Source organism: Lygodium microphyllum, chromosome 11 (genome assembly GCF_053477565.2).
Source record: "Lygodium microphyllum isolate KBCC chromosome 11, Lygodium_microphyllum_v1.1.10, whole genome shotgun sequence".
Classification (NCBI taxonomy): domain Eukaryota; kingdom Viridiplantae; phylum Streptophyta; class Polypodiopsida; order Schizaeales; family Lygodiaceae; genus Lygodium; species Lygodium microphyllum.
In genome coordinates this window covers 25,465,793-25,491,517 of record NC_141145.1, presented here as the reverse complement: position 1 = coordinate 25,491,517, position 25,725 = coordinate 25,465,793, and positions in this window count along the sequence as shown.

Sequence of the window (25,725 nt, the reverse complement as noted above, 5' to 3'; positions counted from 1 at the left end):
GTATTGAGAGGTGTTAATAGAGGGAAAGAGTGCCCTAATGATCATAATCATGTGCACACAATTCACTTGAAACATGATAACACACATCATAATAGAGCTTCTTAAGGATAAGCACATTGAGCTTGTCAAGGTCCATATGTATGATAACCATGCAAATCTTCTCATGAAGAGTTTACCATCTGAGTGCTTTGCATACTACAAAGTGCTAATATGCATTGAATGGTTTCTCTAGTTTCTTCTTTTACTTCCATAAAGATGCCTGGGCCTTTAAGTGGGAGGTTATTAGGGTAAGGGCAAATGGACACTAGCTAGATATGCATCCTTAATAGAAGTACACATTATATAGTCCTATATAGGTGAAGGTAAAAATAACAAGGGTACAATTCATTATGCACACAAAACTCTCTTATGTACTTCTCTTTTTTTGAAGCCTCTTGTATTGCATAGCTTCTCCTTATGTCCCACCATTGCTTCCCTCTCAAGTCCTTCCATGTGATCTTCTGACATGCCTATGTCTTAGCTTTAGATATATATATATATATATATATATATATATGCTTGGATAATAGTATCAGAGGCCTTATGCTTAAGGAGAGTTTGAAAACACTTTGTTGAAGCTTGTAGTTGTAATTAGATAAATATCTACTTTTCTTTGGAAGGTGCACAATAACTCTATTGCTAAGGAAAGCGTTGAAATAGAAAAGAGATACACCCTAAAATTATACCATGCACTAAGGGAAATTGAGGCATACAAAAGTTTTTGCACATTTATTCTAAAAGAATAATGTCATCCCTACAAGCCTTCAATTCTTGTTGCCGATCTTGTTCCGACAAAGTTCAAGTCTATGAAAGCCTAGATAATGGGTTAATATACCCTTTAAACACTCCTTAGTATACCCTTCAAACAATCCTTAGTATCTCGACTATGCATTCTTATGTAAGTTTCATCCTTCCACTCAAGTGCATGTTAATGCCTCAAGCATGACCCCGAAGGCCATGGAATAGCAACTCATAGAGCTACAAGGGCAAGGAACAAACATCCTTAACCAATTGTTGGACATCAACAAAAATACTAGACAATAGGTTGCAACCATTCAAGTAGAAATGGATAGCATCTAAAGGATATTATTGGAATTCTAAACCCAAGGATTCTCTCAATATTAGTTGTTAGATGTTGTACAATGATTCTTAATGAGATCTATTCAATCATCAAAGTAGATAACCCACCAAAAATATTTATAAAAGAACTAGGTCTACATAGACAACTAATGCTATTTAATCAAGCACTTACTTCTGACGATATGAAATGAAGACAATTCACACATCATTGGTCAAGATGTAACTCCACTGCTTCAAAGCATCTATCCATGAGACTTTATCATTTTGCAGGGGATCCAACAATAGTAGTGGGTCAAGAAAATACATGAATCTCTAGATCTCTGATAGCAATAGTGATATTACATACCTATCACATACAAAACAAAATTAGATTATTAAGGCAACACACCAATGAGATTAATGATTGAGATGCCCAGAAAAAAAACATCTAAAACTTACTATTGGAGGTTAATAAGGATGGAGTTGGTCAACTCCTCTTCATTAGGGTGAGCAAGTACTCCAATGTCCACCATGTCTAGCTCCACACTTGCCATTGCCTCTCAAAGATACACATGCCTTGGTGGGGACCACTACCATCCCCATTGTCATTGCACAGAGCACTCATTGAGGACAAGGTCAAGCTCATTATGGAGGCCAAGCTCATCCTTCTTATAATTTGTGGTTTTCAGAGGAGTTGAGGTGGAGGAAAAGGTGCAAGAAAGTGCTAATGAGGAGGGGTAGTTGCAAGTTGGGGGCTTGCACTCATTGAGGACAATTACGGTAAGTAGGGCTTAGCTTGAAGGGACTCATCCTTGGGGGGCATATCCTTGGGGGAGTCCGCCGCCTAAAGGGTCTCCTCCTTTAGAGACTCAGCATGGAGGGGCTTGTCCTTGGGGAGCTTTACATGGAGGGGCTCATCCTTACAGGGCTTGGCATGGAGGGACTCAGGGTGGAGGGGCTTGGGCTTGTGGGCATGGAGAGGCTCAGCATGATGGGGCTCTATCTATAGCAACTTCAGTCTTGCTTTGGGGAGGGGTCACCCTTGAGGGACTTAGTATGGTGGGGCGCTATCTAGAGCAGCTCGGCCTTGGTCTTGGGGGGGCCATCCTTGAGGGGCTCCTCTCGGAGAGGCTCGTCTTAGAGGGCCTCAAAAGGTAGACTTGGAGAGGATTGGAGTGATGGGGCTCGAAGTGGTGGGGCTCATCCTAGAGGGGCTCAGAGAGGTGGTGCAAGACCTAGAGGGGCTCAAAGGCTAGGACCCAGAGGGGCTCCGAGTGGTGGGGTGGGCTACTCAGAGTGGTAGGGATCATCTAGAAACTCAAATTGCTAGTGTACTTCATGCATACGAAAGAAGCAATGCTTAGCAAAGGGCCAAAATTTCCCTTGGCCTCTTCCACCTCTAGCATGCTAACCGTGGCCATTGTCGAGTTGCTGGTAATCCTGATTGGTACATACCACAACTTGGGTAGGAACCAAATTGTTCTAGAGTTTTTTCCATTGGCCACAAGTATTTGTCCTAATCCCTTGCCATCCTTTGGGACAAATCATCTGGTATACTTGCCATTGTATTGGTAGTATTCAATGTTATGCATGGCTATATTGCAAATATTGCACCATCTTTGGTTTAAGCCGCTTTCAACCTTAACACGTTTGGGATTTTTGCATTATGTGCATTAGAGATTTTTTTCCTCACTCTTCTTGGTATTCTCCACTATTTTCTTTGCTTTGTTCTTCTTCTCACTCTTAGGTTGCTTTTTTTCTTCTTCATCTTTGGAGTTAGATTCTGCACTACTGGAGTCTGCTTCCATGTTAGAGTCAGAAGTGGATTCGCTACTATCATCATATTCATGTTTTGGGGTAGACTTACTCGATTTCTTCCCTTTTTCTAACTTTTCTTTCAATAGGAACTACTCTGACTGAAGAGCTTCCTTATAAAATGGATCAATGCTATTACCTGAGAGATTATCGGAACGGAATGCTTTCTGAATAGGTTTAATGAGACCTTGAATATCAAGGGTATTCACCATTTCATCTTTTGGCTAAGAATCGGGATCAATGCAACTATTTAGTATTGTAAATTTTGTGGTATACACATGGACAGATCTATCACCCTACTTAAGGTGGCAAAGTCTCCCAAGTTTCTACGGTCTAGTTGGGACCCGATACAAAAGGCATTTAATTCTTCATTACATGATGGGTAGCCATGTTCAGTCACACTAACCAGGTTGTAGCCTTTTTTCACATTGAGAATTCAAATATGGCGACATTGTGGGCTTCATTGGCCTAGCCAAGGTAGATGATTGTGTATGCCGCATCAAACTAGTAGATAAAAGCATCTTGATCTTCTAGAAGATTTAGAGAACTTGGGGAGGGATATGCTAGGTTGGTCTCCCATTGAGATTCAAAGTGAGGATGGAGTTGGGGTTATTTTTAGGACACCCATCGAGTTGAGCGAACCTAGGAACTGACTTCTTATGTTTAAGAGCATAGTGGGAGGAATGATAGAAAGGTTAAGTTCATTTCCAATTGGAGGAATGATAGAAAGGTTAACTTCAACTCATGTGATCCAACTGTTCCTTACAAAAGAAGGATTTATTCCAAGTACAAGACTTATTACACCCAAGAAGATCTTCCTAGGATATCTAATCATCCCTAAAGGTTACAGCAGGCTTCAAGCCTTCATCATCATGTGATTCATGATATAAACCAAAAGTAGAGCTTAGGTGGCTTCGTTTGCTTGCAGGTTCTTGATCCCCAAGGTCCATCTCAAGAAAATCTACTTGAATGTGTCCTAGTTTATTACAGAGGGAACATTGGGCTTAGGGAATCTCTTACGTATGTGCCCTATCTCTCTACACTTGTGGCACCTCTTGTCCTGATCTCGTGAGTCATCTTCATCATAGTACTCATAATGGCTCTTTGGCTTGGATTGAAGCTCTTGAATGATTGGCTTTGCCCTAATCAATGTGTCTTGCAATCAAATGGACACATTGCTTCTAGTCGGGTATTCAGTGGAGAATCCAGTCCATAGCATACCTGCTGGGGAATGTCCATGGGTGGTGCATACTTTAATAGCGAAACAAACTTCGAGTAGTAGGCTTCCAAGGTCAATTCCAATTGTTTCAAGTTATAGAATTCATTCATCTCCTATGTGCGATAGGATGGTGGCAAGTATCTTCCTTGCACCGCTTCCTTTAGTTTGTCCCATGTAATAGTAGCTTCTAAGATGCCTCAGTCTCTACACTACTGCTTCCACCATAGCCAAGCCTTGCTAGTCAATTTTAACTTAGCAATCATGGCCTCATTTTCCGGGGCAGTTCCAGCAACAGTGAAGTAATCCTCCATTGACTCAATCCAAACCTCTGCATCAGTTTCAATGTCTTTCCCTTTGCCATCAAACTCTGAAGGTTTGATTTTCTTGAGGAGGAGCTTCTTTTCTTGGGCCTCAGCTAGACTGAGAGCTGGTTGGATACTGTAATGTGTCCGCTTGACCACTTGTGGGACACGTCTTAGCAGCCCATCGGGAGGGGAGTCTAGAAATCGCCACCTGGCACTCGCAAGGAATGTCACAGGGTTTGCGATCTAGGTCTTCCCGCGTCTACCCCGAAGCGGAAGTATCCGGCCATTCCCAGTTAGGACCGACCTGAAGTTAGGGTTTCTTTCCTATCAGCCAAGTCTCTAGGAAATAGCTAGCATCGAGCTCCAGATGACCCACTTTGAGTAGGAACAACAGAGTTGAAGCAGATTTATGTTGCACTTGGTTCATAGAGAATGGGAAACAAGAGGGATGCACCGCTCAACCTCTCTGCCCGTAGGGCATAGTCCCATTCCGGTCCCCTAAAACGACATGAATCGGGTTCTAACTTAACAACAACTAAAGTTACCCGACGGTAATTCCTTGTGAGAACCCTCCCAGTTCTCTGGGACCACCCAGCCGTAGGACGGACCCGTCGGGGAAATCCATCCACCGGTTTCCCTTGATAGCTTTAGTTGTCTAATTAGATTCTACCACATTTATGTGCAACATTAAAAATTAGCTTCATTAATTAAGCCTTTTAGGGCACACAGTTCATTCATGTAATTTACAACACATACACAAAAAAAAAACAAGCTGTCCTTTTATCAAACAAGTTTTTTAAATTATCTTTAAGTCAATCTTTGTCTCCTGCCCGTACAGGAGAATTATGTATCCCTTCTGTCCAACAGAAGTACCCGGTCCAAGTCTCATGGCACCAAAATTTCCATCCTTTATCTAGAATAGGATCTTCCAATGTCCCAGACGTTGGGCTCATGGGGATCTCCAACTCCATTCTGGACAGGCAAGGGGTGCCCAAAGCTCCACCTGACCCACAAGCGGTCTAGGAGTGAGATGTAATTTCCGTGGTTGGCCTTTTCACCACTCCACCATTGGCCTGTGAATCGAGCAGTGCTCTCTCGGGATAATCCGCGATGTGATCTTGGAGATGATCCACGCGTGCAAAATATCCTTCCTTAATTAATCCAATTAAAATTCAAGCACAATCAAAGTAATCAGCCCTAATATCATCTTCTAGAAAAACATTCCTTTATTCCCATGGCAACTTGTCATTATAGACCCCTGCCATTCATTTGCCATCGACACAAGCCTTGGAATATTTATCCAAATCACAATGCAACAATCCCTTGATTGAAAAAAAAACATTTAGGGTGTTGTTCAATCAACCAACAAAACTAATTGTATTTTTCCCAAACAATACAATAATAGACGCGACAATAATTTCATCGCATATTCACTCTCCCCCTTGGGGCCAAAGAGTAGAATTTACTTAATATTCCCTCCTTTAGCCTAAGGCATATGCTAAAGGTTCCAATACTATACATGATGTAAGTCCTATCATTCCAATGCAAATTAATCGATCTAGCAAGAGCATTTATGCCTCTTCTCTAAGTGACAATTATCTTTTAGGATTTTCCTACTACGCAACATTTTTTTCTTGGCTTTATCTTCCTTTCTCCTAAGGCAAGGAGTCGCATGTCATCGATAAAAGTTTACATAATCTCTCCCATGTATGTACCGTGTATATGCATTTGCAAACTTTAAACAATATTATCCTCGGTGTAGATTAATCAAAGACTCATCGATGCTCAATACTTTAGTGTCCCATATGTTGCTTATGCTATGCATGTATTCATCACATAGCAACTAGGTGCAATTTAACTCCCTTTGATACAAGCACTTCACAAACTCATCTTTGAATATTTGAGATGAGATTTATCCTTTTCAGTGACCTATTCTAGCACCACAAGGTACGGAGCCTAATGCATCTCTTGCGAGCATTAAAACAAGCATCTATCAATTTGAAAATACATTACTTATGACCAGTACTACAATTGGATTGATAGTGATGCCTTCGCCCGAAGCTCTATTCCTGGTCGTAGGATTGTCATCCGCACGCGACATTCTTCACTTAGAGGCCATCGTCCGCAAGTAGACTCGAGAGATTAACAAGGTGGAATAGATTCAAGATGGGAGAGCAAAAGAGAAGATGGTTAAATGGAGGATCGAGATAGAGGGGAATTGTGCAGCCTCTCAAGGTAACTTCTCTCTCTCTCTCTCTCTCTCTCTCTCAAGCTCTCTCACAATCTCTTGCAGGGGTATACTCTCTCTCTCTCTCTCTCTTGCAGCCTTTCAAGGTCTCCTTATGCTCCCTTGTGCCTCCCCATGCCTCATATTTATAATGAATTACAGAGGAGGGGATAAGTCTGAGAACAAGAGTGGAGGGGCTCTTAGAAGACTCAGTGATCTGATGCTCAGATCATAAATGTGATGGTTGCATTGGCTCCAAAAGGGGGGTAAAATCCCAGGATACTTGGCTAGAAAGCTCTTAGTTCACTCCTTCTTCTTTTCTCTGTTCGAAGTGATGACTGCCTATAGACTGCGATCGCGGCGCGCGCGATTTTGCCAGTCACTTTTCTTTATTTCTCTTTTTATAAGATCTCCAAAACGAACTAAAATATTACTTGTATTTTCTTTTAAATGACTTTTAGTTCTATCTTTTTAGGATAATATCTAAAATATAATAGTTTTTTTCCCCAAGAATCTAATATTTTTGGACCATTCAAACTATACACATTAATACTAGTGATTAATATGGCTCATAAGTCCCATTCACATTGTACTTTTCGTGAAGGGTAGCTACGGTCCTTATCAATCCAAGAAAAATGTCAAATTTATGACTCTCAATTTTTTTAAATATATTTTTAAATAGAATGAGAATTATTAGCTATTAATGCTAGTCAGTTTTTACCTTAGTCTTTGGTTAGTAATCTTACTAACTTATTAATTCACTAACTAACTTTCGAACTAACCAACTAACTTTTATTGCATGAAAATATTACATCCTCCCCCCTTAGAGAAATCGAGATGTCCTCATCTCAAGAGAAACTAGGGAAGACAAGCACTAATGGGTCATATAACATGTGGGTTAAGACCCACCATGCATCCGCTGCGCTACTCTTAATGTTTCAAGTAGTGCACTCATAGTATTCGAATTAACCATCGTACAAGAGTAGGATTTATTCTCAATTGTGTTACATGTCGATTAAGCTTCTAGGAATTTTAGTCCTCCTAATAAGGTTTAGTGGGCTCTAGATCTTCATCTTCATCTGATTCATCTATATATCCATAGACTGCACCTGTGTAGCTTCGTTTTCCTAGAGGCTCAATGTCTTCTGGACTTAGATCAGGGTAGTCTACTTGGATGTGTCCTAGCTCATTACAATGGAAGCATTGACAGTAGGGACATCTCCTACGGATGTGCCCTATCTCTCTGCACGTATGGGATCTCTTATCCTAATCTCCATAGTCATCTTTGCTGCAATTTCTTGATTTAAGTTATTGGACGATTGGATTCGCTCAGAATAATGTGTCTTGCAAGTCCGTTGGACTCATTGCTTCAAGACTGTGATTTAGAGGAGTGTTCACGCCAAGGCAAAACTTGGATACTTGCTGTGCAATATCCATAGGTGGTGCACATTTTAGTAGGATTACAAACTTTGAGTAGTAAGCTTCCAGGGCTAATTCCAGCTGCTTGAGCTTGAATAATTCATTCATTTTCAAGGTCTGGTAGGTTGGTGGAAGGTATCGTCCGCCTACAACATCTTTCAACTGAGTCCACGTAACAGCAGCTTCAGAAATACCTTGATCTTTGCACCATTGCTTCCACCATAATCGAGCCTAGCCAACTAACTTTAGTTTTCCAATCATTGCTTTACTCATGGAGGCAGCTCCCAAAGCAGAGAAATAGTCATCCATCATCTCAATCCATATCTCTGCTTCTACTGCGACATCTAACCCTTCTCCATCAAACTCAGGTGCCTTAATTTGCTTGAGAAGAAATTTCTTCTCTTGCATGTCAGCATTTGTGGGTGCAAAGGGTGCCTAACAATCAAGCCATACCACTTAGGTTATTTCTGTTTAGGATATGTCTATGAACCAAACATTAATCAATCATGTATCATCATGAAGTTTTGTTCTGGTACCAACTCTAACGTGTCCTCTTGACCATTTGTGGGACACGTCTTAGCAACCCATCGAGAGGAGAGTCTAGAAAGCGCCACCTGGCAATCGTAAGGAATGTCACAGGGTTTGCGATCTAGGTCTTCCCGAGTCTGCCCTGAAGCGGAAGTATCCGGCCGTTCCCACTTAGGACAAACCTGAAGTCAGGGTTTCTTTCCTATCAGTCAAGTCTCTAGGAAGTAGCTAGCGTCGAGCTCCAGATGATCCACTTTGAGTAGGAACAATAGAGTCGAAGAAAATTTATGCTGCACTTGGTTAATAGAGAATGGGAAATGAGAGGGATGCACCGCTCAACCTCTCTGCCCGTAGGGTATAGTCCCATTCCGGTACCCTAAAACGGCATGAATCGGGTTCTAACTTAACAATACCTAAAGTCATCCAATGATAAATCCTTGTGAGAAGCCTCCCAATTCTCTGGGACCACCCAGCCATAGGACGGGTTCGTCCTACGACTGGGACCACCGAGCCGTAGGACGAGCTGTCGGGGGATTCCGTCCACCCGCTTCCCTTGATAGCTTTAGTTTTCTAATTAGGTCCTACCACATTTATGTGCAACATTTAAAATCAGCTTCATTAATTAATCCTTTTAGGGCACACAGTTCATTCACGTAATTTACAACACATAAACAAAAACAAAACAAGTAGTCCTTTTATCAAACAAGTTCCTTAACTTGTCTTTAAGTTAATCTTTGTCTTTTGCCCATATAGGAGAATTATGTATCCCTTCTATCCAACAGAAGTACCCGGTCCAAGTCTCATGGCACCAAAATTTCCATCCTTTATCTAGAATAGGATCTTCCAACGTCCCAGACGTTGGGCTCATGGGGATCTCTAACTCCATTCTGGACAGGCAAGGGGTGTCCAAAGCTCCACCTGACCCACAAGTGGTCTAGAAGTGAGATGTCATTTCCATGGTTGGCCTTTTCACCACTCGACCACTGGCTTGTGAATCGAGCAGTGTCCTCTCAGGATAATACGTGATGTGATCTTGGAGATGATCCAAGTGTGCAAAATATCCTTCCTTAATTAATCCAATTAAAATTCAAGCATAATCAAAGCAATCAACCCTAATATCATCTTCTAGAAAAACATTCCTTTATTCCCATACCAACTTGTCATTACAGACCCCTGCCATTCATTTGCCATCAACACAAGCCTTGGAATATTTATCCAAATCACAATGCAACAATCGCTTGATTCAAAAAAAAAAATTTAGGGTGTTGTTCAATCAACCAACAAAACTAATTGTATTTTTCCCAAACAATACAATAATAGACTCGACAATAATTCCATCGCATATTCACTCTCCCCCTTGAGGCCAAAGAGTAGAATTTACTTAATATTCCCTCCTTTAGCTTAAGGTATATGCTAAAGGTTCCAATAATATACATGACGTAAGTCCTATCATTCCAATGCAAATTAATCAATCTAGCAAGAGCATTTATTATGCCTCTTCTCTAAGTGACAATTATCTTTTAGCATTTTTCTACTATGCAACATTTTTTTCTTGGCTTTATCTTCCTTTCTTCTAACGCAAGGAGTCGCATGTCATCGATAAAAGTTTACATAATCTCTCCCATGTATGTATCGTATATATGCATTTGCAAACTTTAAACAATATTATCCTCGGTAAATATTAATCAAAGACTCATCAATGCTCAATACTTTAGTGTCCCATATGTTGCTTATGCTATGCATGGATTCATCACATAGCAACTAGGTGGAATTTAACTCCCTTTGATACAAGCACTTCACAAACTTCATCTTTGAATATTTGAGATGTGATTTATCCTTTTCAATGAGCTATTCTAGCACCACAAGGAACGGAGCCTAATGCCTCTCTTGCGAGCATTAAAACAAGCATTTATCAATTTGAAAATACATTACTTATGACCGGTACCGCAATTGGATTGATAGTGATGCCTTCGCCCGAAGCTCTATTGCTGGTTGTAGGATTGTTGTCATCTGCACGCGACATTCTTCGCTTGGAGGCCATTGTCCGCAAGTAGACTCAAGAGATTAAGAAGGTGGAATAGATTTGAGATGGAAGAGCAAAAGAGAATATGGTTAAATCGAGGATTCACTACAAGGATTTGAGCTAGTAGCGACGGCGATTAGCGACGACGGGTAGCGGCGTCGCTATTGGCGTCACTATTTGCGTCGCCCCACAGGGAAAAAAGCGGGCCGAAACTGAGTGCGGTTTTATTTCGTGTTTGCACGTTTTGTGTTTTGAGAGCGAGAGCGAGGGAGAGAGCGACCGTCGCGAGAGAAGGAGAGGAAGAAGACTTGCCGCCACCGCCGCCGTTGTTCGCGAAGAAGAGGAGGAGCCTTTATCGCAAAGAGGAGCCGCCCCACACTCGCCATATCTCATTGGTGATGAGTCTCCCTCTCTCTTTCTTTTGCTTGTTTAAGGTTTAAATCACTTTCTCTTTTGCTTGTTTAGGAGAGAAAATGAGAGAGAAAGAGAGGGAGAGAGAGAGAGAGAGAGAGAAAGAGAAAGAGAGGGAGAGGGAGAGGGAGAGGGAGGGAGAGTGCATTCTCTCTCTCCCTTTCCCTTTTGCTTGTTTAAGGTTTAAATCACTTTCTATTTTGCTTGTTTAGAAGAGGAAATGAGAGAAAAAGAGAGAAAGAGAGGGAGAGGGAGAGGGAGGGAGAGTGCATTCTCTCTCTCCCTCTCCCTTTTGCTTGTTTAATGTTGAAATCACTTTCTTTTTTGCTTGTTTAGGAGAGGAAATGAGAGAGAAAGAGAGAAAGAGAGGGAGAGGGAGAGAGAGGGAGAGAAAGAGAAAGAGAAAGAGAAGGAGAGGGAGAGGGAGGGAGAGGAAATGAGAGAGGGAGAGAAAGAGAAAGAGAGGGAGAGGGAGGGAGAGTGCATTCTCTCTCTCCCTCTGCCTTTTGCTAATTAAAGGTTTAAATCACTTTCTTTTTTTCTTGTTTAGGAGAGGAAATGAGAGAGAAGGAGAGAAAGAGAGGGAGAGGAAGAGGGAGAGAGAGGGAGAGAGAGAGAAAGAGAGGGAGAGAGAGAGGGAGAGGGAGGGAGAGTGCATTCTCTCTCTCCCTCTCCCTTTTGCTTTTGGAGAGTGTTAAGATATATTGTGAGAGGGAGAGGAAATGCGAGAGAAAGAGAGGGAGAGGGAGAGAGAGGGAGAGAAAGAGAAAGATAACATATATTGGAATGATAGCATATCCATGATTATGGTAATGGTATCCACTTTGCTTTTTTTATGGGTACCATTACATCGACTCCTTAAGAGGGCTAAAAATTAGTCATACACTTTATAAAGTCTAATTAGGAGATTTAAGATGCACGATAATAGACTTATCGATAATGGTATGCAATGTGCTTTGCCATGGGCCACGTACATTGGTGACTCTTTAAGATGGCTTAAAATTGGTCATATCCTTCATAATATCCAAGTAGGGGATCTAATTGTGATATGCATAATTCATTGTTTTTGTATTAACTTTATAGGCATAACAAATTAGAAATCATGCCAACTAGTCAACGGAAGGACTAAAAGAAAATGATACCCTAGCTAATGGTCATTACGGTACTTCATCAAAATGAACCCAAAAGTATTGTTATAGAAGAAGAATCCCTTGCATTGAGCATAGGATATTTGCTTCAAATGTTATGACTATGAGTAGAATTGATTGAAACAAATTTTATTACTATAGTTGATAAATTTCATAGATGGCATTAATTTTAATACGCGATCCTAGGACAAAAAAACCACATTTCTAAGATGCTTTTTGTTGAGACTGATTTATTATTAGACTAAGAGATCCTCAATGATGCTCATAAATGGATTACTTATACTCAAAGCCCTCTAGTGCAGTTGTATAAGTAATCCTAGTAGAGCCCCTCTAAGATACTCAAAGTACATAACCTAGAGACCGTAGCTAGGTATATAAGGTATAATGGTTGTACAAGAAGACACCTCAATAATTGACTTATCACCATTAAATCCCAAAGAAGAATCGTGTTCCATCCCCTTCAACTCTATATTCACCTCGTGAAGAACTTCATTAATCATAGCATCCTTGTCACCAATCTTTTTGTTGCAATGATGAAGTAACATATTCATCACTTTTACTTTTAGCATCTAAGCCATTATCCAATCTTTTAGTCAAGTCCAAACATTTAGTCTTCGACTCATGAAACTTATGAACCAATGTTTTTTTTTTAATAATAACGACTAATTATCTACCGGGACAAACAAATCCTTGAGCATGGTATATGGTCGAGATATAACATCAATAAATCTCTCAACTACTATGTACAATGCAAGAGCTTATGGTCAACTTGCAACTTGACATACATCTCCATAAAGCTATCCATTTGAGCCTCGTTTGCTGTAATGTAGATAAGATGGAAAACGAAGAAGGTCTTATTGTTCAAGATCGCGAGGCATATCTTAATCAACGTGTCCCATGTCCTTGCTTTCAATGCAAGTTGGCAATTAGATGAAAATGCGGATTGTCTATAGAACACGTACGATGATTTGGTGAGTTTCAATCTGAGATCATTGATCAGGCGATTGCAGATTTTCAGCAAACGGTAATTTGAAGTTAATATTAATCATGCATTCTACTCACAAGCTAATTGAAAACCACACATAATGAGATTGGGTCTTGTTGGCAAATTTTCTATCCAGGGGGGTGATGTCTCGTCCCAAGGGGGAGTGCACCCTTTGCGGCCAATTAGAAGAGTTCGTGGATGTGCGATGGATGGATTGCAGGAGCCAATCCACCACTCGCAAGGCCAATCTATACCGTCAATGCCAGAGGAGACAGACAACCTTCCAGACCTACCTACAATCTTGGAGCCTGAGATGGAGGCAATGATCGATGCATTGATTTCCATGGATGTCGAGACATCTGATTCGCTTAGAGAGGAAGCATCCATACCATTATATGATGGGTGCCGAGTATCTGGGTTGAAGACATTGCTTGCACTCTTAAGTGTGCAAGCAAAATACCGGTGGAGCGATACGAGTGTGACCGAGTTATTCAGGTACCTTGCACATAGGCTTCCTTGAAAAAAAAAAATTGACACTATTATTACAAATATTTGTGCTTTTTCAAGGTGTTTCATAAATTTTTTCAGGTTATTGAAATATCATATATTACCACCTGCAAATACCATGCCTGAGTCTCGTGATGGTGCACGACATGTTTTACGGAAGCTTGGCATGGACTACAATAACATCCATGTATGTATCAACGATTGCATACTCTTTCGAGATGAATATGAGACTATGGAGACATGTCCAAAGTGTGGTGCTCACAGGTATAGACAAGACTTGCAAGGGCAAACCATCCCTCAAAAAGTTCTCAGACACTTTCCACTCATCCCCCGCATAATCCACATGTTTCACACGTCCGGCATGGCAAGCTTGACAACGTGGCATGTGTAGAATAGGTCCACGGATGGAGTTCAACGAATATCAGCGGATTCGCGCGCATGGAGCCACATTGACTCTACCTTCCCAGGCTTTGTGGGAGAGCCAAGGAATCTTCGGCTTGGTCTCGCAATGGATGGTGTGAACCCATTCGGTCTGCGCTCAACTTCTTACAGTGTGTGGCCTATAGTGCTTGTCAACTACAACATCCCTCCATGGCTTTCTACGAAGAAAGGACATCTCATCCTTAGCTTGCTCGTCCCAGGCCGCTACAAAGTAAAAAATATGGACGTGTATCTTCGTCCATTAGTCGATGAGCTTAAGATTTTGTGGGAGGAAGGGGTCACTGTGCAAGATATGAGCAGGCACGATGGTCGGCGGTCAGCCAACATTTGAGCCATTCTCATGTGGACGATGCATGACTTTCCGGGATAGGGAGAGTGCTCAGGTGAGTAGACCTCCATTCTCGCTGGTAATATCTATATTTTATCTCATTCAATCATGTATTCCCTAGGTCGTGGCTCGCCTTACAGGTCTGGTTACCTCAGGTTATCATACATGTCTATTGTGTGGGCCACATTAGACTCCCGAAGGTCACGAAACATGAAGAAGATGGTATATCAAGGACACGCCGCTTTCTTGCCGGAGGATCATGAACTCAGGGAAGGTTTCCTTGGACGACCTCCAACACGTATGAACGCCGCAAGCTGGTACGAGCTGAAAATGGTAAACCATGAATCACATCCAAATGGAATGTGACGGTTCTCAGTTTTCTACGAGTTTCCATATTGGACCCACTTACAGGTCAACAACTTGTTGGATCCCATGCATATTTTCAAGAATGTGGGCAGCTTGCTATGGGACCACATCACACGAAAGAACGACACTATAGGGGCACGAATGGATTTGAAGGAGGTAGGTAAGATGGAGGTGCTTTGGCTGCAGTCGAGTGCTGATGGTGGAGTGCAGCTTCCTCGTACTCCTTGGGTTTTGTCCACTAAAGAAGAGCGCATTGTGAAGCAAGTAATCAAGTCTATCCATACTCCGACGGGTATGATGCATTCTCTCAGGTCTGCATTTTCTAAAGATGACCAATTGTCGGGGCTAAAATCCCATGATTGGCATAAGATATGTCAGGTTTGTGAAAAGAATGGATTGTAATTAGCGTGGGCATTTTGCAATTTGAAAAGTGGCCATTATTCATAATGCTTTCTCATTTGTGGCAGTTTGTCCTACCAATCGCGATCCCAGGATGCCTTACTCCAAAAATTTGCGGGGCCATTTACAAGTTGTCGACTTTGGTGCAATGGATCTCACAGAAAGAGATTAAGACGTCCTCTATTGAATCCACGAGGCGGGGAGTAGTGGAGACGGTCTGTCTCTTTGAGAAATACCTGCCCACTAGCATGCTCACGATACAAGTCCACCTTCTTGTGCATCTTGTGGACGAAGTGGAGATTGCTGGACTTGTCCATACGCGATGGATGTTCTTCCTGGAGCACTTCATGAAAACCCTAAAAGGCTTTGTGCGACAACGAGCTGTCAAGATTATGGGAGAGAAGGAAGGATTCTCACTTGTAGCTTTCTTGCTTGCAAATGGGGGAAAACACACAAAGGTGGAGGCTGAAAACAGTTTTCCTCTTCTTAGTTGTGTAAGCCAAAAAGAACTCTCATACAAAGAAATAAAAGAACCCTATATATGGGTCTCAAACCAAAGACAACTAACTAAGGTGGTATACTAATTGAGCCACGAACTAGAGTAGATAAGGATAGCTGTCATCTAGCTATTATTCATGGGCGGTGTACCAACCGCATCTGCAAAAACTGACAAGTCGGTGACATAAATGCACAATGGTCACCCTGGCATATCACGAGTGGAGCTCGATATCTCAACACTCCCCCTCGAGCTCAATCCCAATTCCTGCACACCAAGCAGGTCTCTGAACTTGCGCAGCTTCTCTGCGCCCAATGCCTTCGTAAATATGTCAGCTACCTGATCCTCTGTGCTGACATAAACTAGATCAATAAGACCTAGTAAAACCCTCTCCCGCACATAGTGATAATGCACCTCAATGTGCTTTGTTCTAGCATGATAGACTGGGTTATTTGCCAAGTGTATACTACTCATGTTGTCACAATAAATGACAACTGGCCCATCTGTAGACTGATGCATATCATAAAGTAGCTTATGCAACCAAGCTACCTCACATGCAGTCATTGCTGCACCCTTGTACTCGGCCTCTGGGCTCGACAAGGCAACTGTAGGCTGTTTCTTGTTGCTCCAAGTGACTGCAACACTCCCAAAAGAGAACACATATCCACTGGTAGATCGTCTATCAGAAATACTACCAGCCCAATCAGCATCAGTGTTTCCATGCAGTTGTATCTGAACCCGAGTCTCATAAAATAGTCCATACTGCAATGTGGACTTCACATACTTGAGTATGCATCTAGCCGCATCCAAATGCGGTTTCCTTGGAGCCTGCATAAACTGACTTACCAATCCAACAGCATAGCTCAAATCTGGCCTGGTAATAAGTCATATAAATCAAACTTCCTACTATGCGTCTGTAAATAGTAGGGTCTTCCAGAAGTTTACCGGCATCTGCACTCAGCTTTACATTCTGCTCCAAAGAAACTGAAATAGGCTTACAGCTTGTCATCCCATATTTGGATAGCATGTCCAATCCATACTGCCTCTGCAAGAGCTGTATCCCACTTGGTGATCTAATCACCTCAATGCCCAAGAAATAACGCAGCTCTCCCAAATCCTTCATCTCAAACTTTTACTTCAATAGCATTTTCACATGAAGGATATCTTCATCACTGTCACCTGTCATAATCAAATCATCAACATAAATGACAAGTAGTATAATACCTTTCTCTGTTTTTCTCACATAAAGTGAGAAATCTGCCTTGGAAATCTGAAAGCCAATAGTGACAAGATACTGTCCTATCTTGTCAGACCATGCTCTAGGTGCTTGCTTCAAGCCATACAAGGCTTTCTTCAACCTGCAAACAAACTCAGGATGAACAGCATGCACATAACCTGGTGGCTGCTCCATATAGACCTCTTCTTGCAAATCACCATGCAAGAAGGCATTCTTTACATCCATCTGATGTAAAGACCATCCCTTTGATGCAGCCATAGCAATGACTGCTCTTATGGTTGCCATCCTTGCAACCGGACTGAATGTTTCTTCATAGTCAATGCCATATGTTTGTGCATACCCCTTGACTACTAACCTTGCCTTGTATCTTTTCACAGAACCATCTGCATTGTGCTTCACCTTATAAATCCACTTATAGCCAATTGCATTCTTACCTTTAGGCAAATGTACTAACTCCCATGTAGCATTTTCTTCCAAGGCATCCATTTCTTCATCCATGGCTTTCTCCCATTTTTCTTTTCCCATGGCTTGCTCAAAAGAAGTGGGTTCTGGTTCCTGTATTACTTTGACCATATATGCATAGTGAATGGCTGTAAATCCATCATATTTCAGCCTATCCATAGGATACCTAGCTCTGGTAGACCTGGGCAAAGTAGGTTCACTCCCAGGTGCTCTCAAAACATCCCTGGTCTTCCTTACTCCAGGTGTAATAATAGAAGGAATACCCAACTCATCATCAATGCTCTGTTCTGAGCCATTGGATTCACCATCCACATAAGAGTGACCTGCATTCACATCAAACATGGGCTGATCTACCTTTTCTTTTTCTTTTCATGATATCTGAATACCACTATCTGCATTGCTTTGAGAAGATTCTCCTGATCTCAATCTGCCTGTCCATGGCGAAGAATGTGAACCACTGCTAGAGGATGCTCCAGGTCCACTAATATTTTGTGACTGCTAATGTGAATTCTGTGCAGCATTACCATTTTGTGCATCTACATCATCAATCACATTTACTGGTTTATACCAGCTACTCATCTCATCAAAAACAACATCTCTGCTCGCTGTAAACTTACGAGTAGAAGGGTTATAGCATCTATACCCTTTTTGCTGCAGAGAGTAACCAATAAAGATGCACTTCTCAGCTTTTGGATCCAACTTGGATCTCAACTCATCTGGCACATGTACATAGGCAATGCAACCAAAAATTTTCAAATGAGAAATATCTGGTTTCCTACCAGTATACCTCTCCTCTGGAGTCATCCCATGTATTGCTGTAGTGGGAGTCCTGTTCATTATGTAGACTGCTGTAGCAACTGCCTCAGCCCAATAAAAATCTGGCAGGTCTTTTTCATTGAGCATGGCACAAGATACCTCTCCAATATGCTTGTTTTTCCTTTCTGCAATTCCATTTTGTTGTGGGGTATGACTGCATGAATATTGCTGCTTTATGCCATGCTCCTGCAGGAACCTTGCAAACTCATTTGAGAGGTACTCTCCCCCTCCATCTGACCTTAGGCCTTTTATTTGCAGGCCTGTTTCTTTTTCAACCATAGCTTTAAGAGTTTTGAAATGCCCAAAAACTTCACTTTTCTTTTTCATAAAATACACCCAAACTTTTCTGCTATAGTCATCAATAAAAGTGACAAAATAATGACAGCCTCCAAGAGATGCAGCTTTAGTAGTCCACACATCAGAGTGGATTAATTCCAATGGCTTCTTACTCTCTTGAACATGTCTAGGAAAGGGTTTCCTTGCCTGTTTTCCAAATTGACAGGCTTCACATATCTTATGCATTTCTGCAACCTTGAATTTAGGCAATCCTGCAAAAATATTTTGGGCCTGCATTGATTTAAGTCGCTGTACATTAATATGACCAATGCGTTTATGCCAGATATCAATATCTGCAACTACACCAGTCCCATCTGCAAACATTACTGCACTCAATTCACACATGTCTGCATCCAACGTAAACATTCTGCCCTTCTTCTTTCCTTTTGCTATCAAGCGACCTTTATTTTTCATATCCTCAACAAAGCATCCATGAGGATTAAATCTGACCTGCAAGCCCTGCTCAACCATTTGACCAACAGAAACCAGATTCTTGGTGATATTCGGAACATGAAATACATCGGACATGTATTTCTTTTTCCCATCCTGCATAGACAAATGAATTTTTCCAATCTGCACAATAGGATATCCAGTATCATCACCAGTCTCTATAAATCCTGGTTTTTCCATTTTCCTTGCATCCTCCATCCATTCTGCATGACCTGTCATGTGGTTTGATGCACCTGAGTCAACATACCACACATCGTTGCTTTCTTCTGTACTTGTCATAGAATTGTTCATGTGCTGCACCATAAACAAATGCTCATTTCTGTCATCACCCTATCTACTAGAAGATGCAGAATTCCCTTGTTGCAATTTTCCATTCATGATGTCATTCTGCTTTTTATAGCAGTCTTTAGCCATATGACCCATTTTACCATAGTAGTAGCATTCAACATTGCTGTTTGCATTTTGGCCTCTTTGCCATCCACCACGACCTCTTTGGCTCCCCTTGCCTCTAGAGTTACCACGTCCTCCTCCATAGGACTGGTTTTCTTGAGTTTGCTGCATATTTTGATTTCTACCACGGCCTCCAAATCGGCCTCCTCTTCCTCTGCCTCTACCTCTTCCAGCATTTGAGTAGAAGACAGTTTCTTTTGAAGTTCCTCCTGAAGAAGATGCACCACCATTTCTCTGCTCCTCAGAAATTAGAAGAGCAATCAACTCCTCAAAATCAGGAAATCTTTCACGAACCGAAATGGATGTCCAAAACTGGGCATAATCCTTTCCTAGACCATTCAAGGTCACAGAAACTAAATCATCATCTTCCACTAGCGACCCAATGGAAGCAAGTGCATCTGCAATCTTCTTCACCTTCATGTGGTAGTCATTGATGCTCATACTTTCTCTTTGCACATTATACAACTCTTGCTTGAGCTACATTTTCCTGGCTTGCGTATTTGTACTATACATTTTTGACAAAGTATCCCATGCCTCCTTTGGCGTACTTGCATCCTGAATATGCACAATCATAGAGTCTGAAATACTGATAGACAGCCAGTACATAACTTTCCTGGCTCTCTCATGCCATGCTTTGAATGCCTGCATTTGCTATTGATTGGGAACATCAGGAAGAACTGGTTCTTCTTCATTTCCTGCAACAAATTTCCAATATCCTTTTCCCATAAGGAAATTCGTCATTCTAAACTTCCATGCATGGAAGTTCTTGTCAAGCTGTTGCACAGCATAAATCTGGGCCTTTTCTTGAGTGCATACATAAAACTTCCGCCTCCAAAACAGGCCCCGAAATGGCCTCAAATAAAAAAAACAGGGTCGCATATACTGCCCTCTTACTTCACCGCGAAGGGTGTCTCAACGTGAGACAATGCACTCTTGCAATTTCCGACTGTGCTACCTGCAGAGATGTGCTCCCAAAACAAAAAATGAAAGCAACACTGCTCTTCTTACCAGAACACCGCGAGCTTGGCTTGCTTTCTTGAGCTCCTTACCACGAACAAGGCTCTGATACCATGTCAAGATTATGGGAGAGAAGGAAGGAGTCTCACTTGTAGCTTTCTTGCTTGCACAATGGGGTATACACACAAAGGTGGAGGCTGAAAACAGTTTTCCTCTTCTTAGTTATGTAAGCCAAAAAGAACTCTCATACAAAGAAATAAAAGAACCCTATATATGGGTCTCAAACCAAAGACAACTAACTAAGGTGGCATACTAACTGAGCCACGAACTAGAGTAGATAAGGATAGCTGTCATCTAGCTATTATTCATGGGCGGTGTACCAACCGCATCTGCAACAACTGACAAGTCAGTGACATAAATGCACAACGGTCACCCTGGCATATCACGAGTGGAGCTCGATATCTCAACACGAGCTCGGCCAGAAGGTAGCATGGCCGAAGGTTGGTTGGTGTCAAAGGCGTTAGTGCATATCTCACAATGGCTACCAACAGTGGAACCAGACAATGAAATGCTATGGACGCTGATGGACGATGATAGACTGACTAGAGATGTGGTGGTTGGAAATGGGGTAGAAAAAAGAATGGATGCCTCAATGGAAGAGAAGGTGAATCACTTTTGTATGTTGCACCATGCCTCCATGGAGACGTGGCTCGCCAAGTACCAGATTGCAAGGCAAGATCAAGAGGAAGCACGAGCTGAATTTGGACGTAGTACACGTCATCGACCGATTCGATATCCCGAAGGCATGGAGGAGATGCCGCGGTTTATGTCAACACGATGGTTGCATGGAGCCTTGACCGCAGCATCCAGCAAAGGGATAGAGGTCTCAATGGAGGAGTGGGAATTCTCGAGGGGATGTAGTCCAAAGGTGATGAGGGGTTTAGAATATGTCGTATCTAAATTTTATATGTGACATCTAATTTGAGTGTTTCAACGTACAGTACAAAATATATAGTGCAGCGTGGTCGCGCGGACGGCATTTTGGCGTGGAGCGTATTGACAAAATGCGCTCCACAATGGACTGTGGTGTCATGGCAAGGTTCGAGCAAGAGAGCCGGTGACGAGCAACGGATCTGAACACGATTGTGGATGAGATGGAGTATTTTGGGAACTTGCAAAGTATTATTACGGTGGACTACCGTAGCTTCTCCATGATACTATTCGATGTGTAGTGGTTCAAAGTGGTACTTGGAGAAGTTGGAGCAACAATTCGACGAGGTCCATCTAGATTTCTCGAAATAGATTCCGAAAAAAAATGGACGGATTTGCGCGACACCTTTGTGTTGCCGGCCCATTGTGAATAGGTGCATGGAGTCATTTTCTTGCTAATTATAATACGACATGGTTTATGTCAGAATGGTTTGAACTCGCTTTGTACGTGTTTCTGAACAGGTAATCTTCTATCCAAGCCCCCGACAACCTCGATGGTGGTATATTATACCTTCAACTCTCTGAAGTATGAGAGTATATGATCAAAGCGATGTTCCGAGCATAGATGAAGATAATATGCAAATAGAGGTGTCCATATTACAAGGGGTGGAGGCCGCCGCAAGCTTGGAGCCCGCATCGGCTAACAATGATGGAAATACAGGAGTCCAAGAATTTTTTGAGAATGAAGCGGACTCATTATTTTCTGGTGACATGTCTATCGACCTTCCAGTATATGCGGAGTTGTGTCAGGATGTTAACATGGGACCATAGGATACTTCATACTTGGAGCATCCACTTACTCAATTCGTTGTTTAGATCTCTTATAAAGGTACATAAGATATGCATTTTAAGAGAGATTTTTAAAAAATGATTTATATTACTGTGCTTTGTATAATTTAAATTGATTATTCTAACACCATTTTTTATCTGTGCAGGAGACATTTTATGGATGAGTCGAGGGATGAGCGATGAGGAGTTGTAGGACATCTTTGCACACATGTCTCCAAACCAGATCACGAGATTCAGAGAGATGGCAGACCAGGAGCTGTCTCGTTCTTCGTCAGGGCGCTCTGCTAGATCTGCTTCAGTGCAATCGGATGCTTCAGCTTCGAGCAAACGATCACGACGCTCACGACTTGGGCCAGAGAGAGGGACTGCATCGGGATTAGGGGGATGCTGCTGTGGAGACATGGATGTGGTGTCTCCGTCTCGTCGTTCAGCTCGAGCTGCATCACCTCCAGGATTTGTCACACCTGTGGGGACGTCTACTCTAGTTACTCTGGCTTTTGCGCAGCCGTCAGCAGGTGGCATGCCTTTTGGTGCCACCCCTTTGGGTACCACTCCGAGAGAGGTTACCCCTGTCAGTACACCGGATGTAGAGGGGTCTCCTGGATATGCCCAGGAGCGTGGACGGAGATGGGAGAGGACCCATCTTAGGCAGACTCCTAGGGGTTATGGATATCTAGTCGATAGTAGGTTAGGAGCCATCATCATGAATGATGAGGGGAGGAGGGTGATGGCTCGCATGAGAGAGTTGTGCCAACAAGTTTTTTGGCACAACGTCCTGGATCATTGGAAGAACATACCGGAGGGGAGAAAGGACTACATAGTAGCATCCTTGCACGAGGAGTTTCCGGTGCCAGCCGCAGTAGATAGATTCTCTACGGGCTAGATGATGGATTGTATGCGTGCATACATGTCACATAGACGATCCGACGCATGCAAGGCAATCAAGAGTGGGGCTGCAAAGCCCGAGTGGTTAGATGCAGATGACTGGCGCCGACTGAGGGAGGAGGCTACAGATTCGCCAAGACGTTGGAGTCAGCAGCGCAAGATGGCGAGGGCACGACTCGAGGCCGGAGTGGTCTATCATCTTGGAAGTGGTGGCCATAGGATATATTTGGAGGACTTTGTAAGTTTCTCTTTTGTTTTGCTTGTTTGTTTTTTTGAAATATTCTTTGTACTGACAATCATGTTTCTAACAGTTAGTATTTTGTTTTCGTTGCAGCACTCAATTACAAATCGCGATCCGCAAGGCCTTGAGACTCGATATGCAGAGAGGCACGGTCTCAATGCATTGATCGACCGATTGTATAGACGCGGCAGCCCTGTAAGTCACTCATCTTTCTTGTCCATAGTTACCATGAGATATTTGAATGCATTATTGTATGGTGGATTGATGTGTTGTTTCTTTTTTTGCAAAATCCATTCGATGCTCCTTTGCGGCCGAACGAGCTTTCGGGGGACGAGGATTTCTAGCTCGCCCTTGGATCCTTGGAGCTCACACACCTTTATTTTTTAGTTGCCTGATCTATGTAGACATTTTCTATGTATTAGTGATATCCTGTCATGATTGTACCAATCGCTTTTTATGCGATCATGTATTTATTTCATGTATCAGTTTTATGATTTCAGTATACATTATTTTTGTTTGCAAGCGCTTTGTATACAGTAGTGCAGAAACTATTTTGTATGGCTCTCATACAGCACACAGTGCTATATGTGGCAGGGCTATTTATGTCACAAATTTACTACTCGCGTCGCTATTGGTGTCGCTATGTGCGTTGCAAATTTGCTGGTTGTGTCGCTATTGGCATCGCTATATGCATCGTTATTTGCATCGCAAATGCGATGCAAATAGTGACACATATAGCGACGCCAATAGCGATGCCAAGAGCAACGTTTCTATGGCGTCGTCAATAATGACGCTTTTTGCGACGACGGGGGCAAATTTAATTGTTTGTATTTTCGTCGTTTTAAACGTCGGTATAAGGTCTATATCTTGTAGTGATTGAGATAGAGGGGAATTGTGCAGCCTCTCGGGGTAACTCTTCTCTCTCTCTCTCTCTCTCTCTCTCTCTCTCTCAAGCTCTCTCTCACAATCTCTTGCAAGGGTATCCTCTCTCTCTCCCTCTCTCTTGTAGCCTTTTGGGGTCTCCTTATGCTCCCTTGTACCTCCCCATGCCTCATATTTATAATGAATTAGAGAGGAGGGGATAAGTCTGAGAACAAGAGTGGAGGGGCTCTTAGAAGACTGAGTGATCTGATACTCAGATCATAAATCTGATGGTTGCATTGGCTCCAAAAGGAGGGTAAAACCCCAAGACACTTTCTTAGAAAGCTCTTAGTTCACTCCTTCTTTTCTCTGTTCGAAGAGCTGTCTACTGCTTGTAGATTATGATCGTGGTACGCACGATTTTGCTAATCACTTTTCTTTATTTCTCTTTTTATAAAATCTCCAAAACTAACTAAAACATCACTTGTCTTTTCTTTTAAATGAATTTTATTTCTATCTTTTTAGGATAATATCTAAAATATAATAGTTTTTTTTATCCCCCCAAGAATCTAATATTTTTGGACTATTCAAACTATGCACATTAATACTAGTGATTAATATGGCTCATCAATCCCGTTCACATTGTACTTTTCGTGAAGGGTGGCTATGGTCCTTATCAATCCAAGAAAATGTCAAATTTATGACTCAATTTTTTCAAAATATATTTTTTAATTGAATGAGAATTATTAGCTATTAATGATAGTCACTTTTACCTTAGTTAGTCTTTAGTTAGCAATCTTACTAACTTATTAATTGACTAACTAACTTTCAAACTAACCAACTAACTTTTATTGTCTGGAAATATTACAAATACCCTAGGGTGGCACACAAATGGTTGGGTTAGCATATTTTTTTCTTGACACAGACATTGTCACTCTCTACCCCAATTACATAATCTATTGTTTTGCTCATAGTTTGGCTCTGATACCAACTGTAACGTGTCTGTCTATTTATTTGCGAAACACGCCTTTAGCAGTCCATTGAGAGAGAATCCTAGAACACGCCACCTGGCACTCCCAAGGAATGACACAGGGTTTGTCAGTTAGAGTCTCCCAAATCTACTTTGAAACGGAACATACTTGGCCGTCCCCACTAGGACCGACCTGAAGTCAGGGTTCCTAACAGTCGAATCTCCTAACGGATGTCTAGCCTCGGATTTCAGATGCCCTACTTTGCACAAAAACATCTAAACTAAAGCAGATCCATGCCGCACTTGGTTTAAGGAAAATGGGAAACGAGAGGGATGCGTCACTCAACCTCTTTGCCCCTAAGGCATAGCCCCATTCTAGTCCCCTAAAATGGCATGAACCGGGTTTTAACTTACAAGTTTTAAGGTCCTTGTCTATCTAACATTTGCATCGATAAAATCCATTCAGGAAAGCTATCGACTAACCGAGACCACCCTTCCGTAGGATGTGTTACAACTATATATATCATCTCTCACTTGACTTGGGTCTCACCTATATATACTGACTC